Source organism: Penaeus japonicus, unplaced genomic scaffold, assembly GCF_977035675.1.
Source record: "Penaeus japonicus unplaced genomic scaffold, GWHDUDI00000001_assembly GWHDUDI00000025, whole genome shotgun sequence".
Taxonomy (NCBI): domain Eukaryota; kingdom Metazoa; phylum Arthropoda; class Malacostraca; order Decapoda; family Penaeidae; genus Penaeus; species Penaeus japonicus.
The window spans coordinates 34,218,744-34,221,243 of record NW_028234427.1 but is presented as its reverse complement, the minus strand read 5'-3'; the positions used below and the strand labels follow the sequence as shown (position 1 = coordinate 34,221,243).

The 2,500-nt window shown below is 38.3% G+C and overlaps 1 long non-coding RNA gene across 1 annotated transcript in view; it reads right to left on the bottom strand.

Moving 5' to 3' along the window:
- LOC147468985 (uncharacterized) overlaps positions 1 to 705 on the bottom strand; it is a 5,682-nt gene extending 4,977 nt beyond the window's left edge. Inside the window, exon 1 of the long non-coding RNA XR_015192248.1 lies at positions 533 to 705. This is a non-coding gene — a long non-coding RNA (uncharacterized LOC147468985). The remainder of the gene's footprint in view (positions 1 to 532) is intronic.
- Positions 706 to 2,500: the final 1,795 nt, after the last annotated feature.

The following is a 2,500-nucleotide window of genomic DNA, read 5'->3' as shown; positions in this document are numbered from 1 at the left end:
TAATATTAGTTTTACTATCAATCCGACTTTTGTTTCAAGAAAATTTATATTCTGTTTGGCAACAACGGCGATAAATGGAAACCGTAATACAATTATTTTCGAAGCTGCAAGTGAATGGTAATTCTAATAAACATTGTTCTAACTGCGGTGGTAATTCTATATATGAATAATATATTTATCTTTGTGGCCATAATGATTATCAGTGCTAATTACAAGGCTTAATATGATTAAAGTCCTAATGATATCAGGGTTGTGAGGCATAATCCTAAATCAAATCAGCAGAAAATTAATGCTCAGGAAAGCATGATTTAAATGTATATGTTGATACATATATTTTCTCCGCTCAAGAACTAACGGCAAGTAAAAAAAAAAAAAAAAAAAAATTTTTATCTTTATATTTGATAAATCAATATGTACATTCTCTTTTTCGGGCTTTGATCTCCCATACTGGAACCATGAAACCCAACTGATATATCTAAAAAGCATAGATCATTATGGTCACTTAGCATATCCGAACTATAAAACCACTTACAGTCAGGTTATAAGGAGCCTGAGGTGGTAAGGGAGGTCCAAGAGTGAGGTCGAGCGAGTGTTCACCTTCAGTGTTGTGAGCATTGCAGGTGTAGGTTGTGTAGTCCTTGTCTGTCACTCGCCTCACTTCAAGCACCGACGTCCAGAGGGCTACCCCGTCTGTGAGCTGTTTTGTGGGGGGGGAGAAGGCCGACGGAATGAGAGAGAATGTGACATTTCTGGAATTAGTTGGATAACTTTTTGGGTCCGTTTTGGAAAAAAAAAAATACGAGATAAAAAAAAATTTTCAGAAGAGGAAAAACAAAAATAAGAATAAAAAAATTCGCAATATCATGCACTCTGGCAAGAGCAAGAGTGCATGATATTGTGGACCTGCAAGAAGCAGTCTCAAGACCACAATATATTTTTTCCCCCCTGCTGCTTTCGCTCTCTTGCCTTTTTGTTGATTATATACATATTCGCATGTTAAGTCAATCATGAGTCAAAAGATGTAAATGAAAAGAAAAAAAAAATATATATATAACATGAACCGCGTCAAAGTTAGGATACTCACAAAGCCCCTAAAAGTGCTAAACATAAGAAATAGAAATACGTATTAGACCAACAAGAATACATTCATCTGGCAGACTACAACATAATCAACAATGCTTACCGGCCGTTCAAACTAACCGTCGAAGCATCATTTTCAATAGACTATTTCCTTTAGTATTTCGCCAGAGCATCGTTTTTGTATGGAAACTTGTCCAATTTTATACGCTGAATGACTATCTAACTTTTAACTACAGCGACCACTGCACTTCGCCCGGAGTGTACCAAAAGCCTTAACTTGCTGTTCCCCAAATTTACTTAATGTGTTATATCCACATTTCTCCATCATCAAACTCATTCTAGTTTATAGCGTAGATAATCAGATTGCTCTCCCGTGGAAGCCTCTTGCTCTCTCATTATGCCAGAGAGAGAGAGTGAGAGAGAGAGAGAGAGAGAGAGAGAGAGAGAGAGAGAGAGAGAGAGAGAGAGAGAGAGAGAGAGAGAGAGAGAGAGAGAGAGAGAGAGAGAGAGAGAGAGAGAGAGAGAGAGAGAAAGCACTGAAATATTTTTGTACAGAACAGCCTTGTGTGAACGTGTGTGTGTGTGTGTGTGTGCGTGTGTGTGTGAGTGTGTGTGTGTGTGTGAGAGAGAGAGAGAGAGAACACTGAATTATTTTTTGTACAGAACAACATTGTGTGAGCGTGCGTGTGTGTGTGTGTGTGTATGTGTGTGTGTGAGAGAGAGAGAGAGAGAGAGAGAGAGAGAGAGAGAGAGAGAGAGAGAGAGAGAAAGCACTGAAATATTTTTGTACAGAACAGCCTTGTGTGAGCGTGTGTGTGTGTGAGAGAGAGAGAGAGAGAGAGAGAGAGAGAGAGAGAGAGAGAGAGACAAATAGAGAGGGAAAGAGAGAGAGAGAGAGATAAAGAAAGAGAGAGAGAGTGAGAGAGAGAGAGAGAAAGCACTGAAATATTTTTGTACAGAACAGTTTTGTGTGAACGTGTGTGTGTGTGTGTGTGTGTATGTGTGTGTGTGTGTGTAAGAGAGAGAGAAAGAGAGAGAGAGAGAGAGAGGAGAGTCCGTTTGAGCGTGTATTCATATGCACAATAAGCACAACACGTTTCCTGAATTCCAAAGAGAATTTCCAAAACAGAATGTTGCATTTTGCGTAATGTGAGTTCCCTGATTTGGTATTTGTACGCGGGATTATCAAACCACTTTATTAGTGGGTTTTGATGCAAAATCATGCATGACATTTTTTTTTTTACGAATTGGTGTGTGTTGGTCATAAGACTTCCTCCATCTATTGAGACACAATCCAATAGATGGATATGATTTTTTCTTTCTTTCTTTTTCGTATCAAGAAAATACATTTGAAATATTGCACATAAACGTACGAATGACTGACATATACCTAACAAAATGTGTAATTCCATGAGAATGA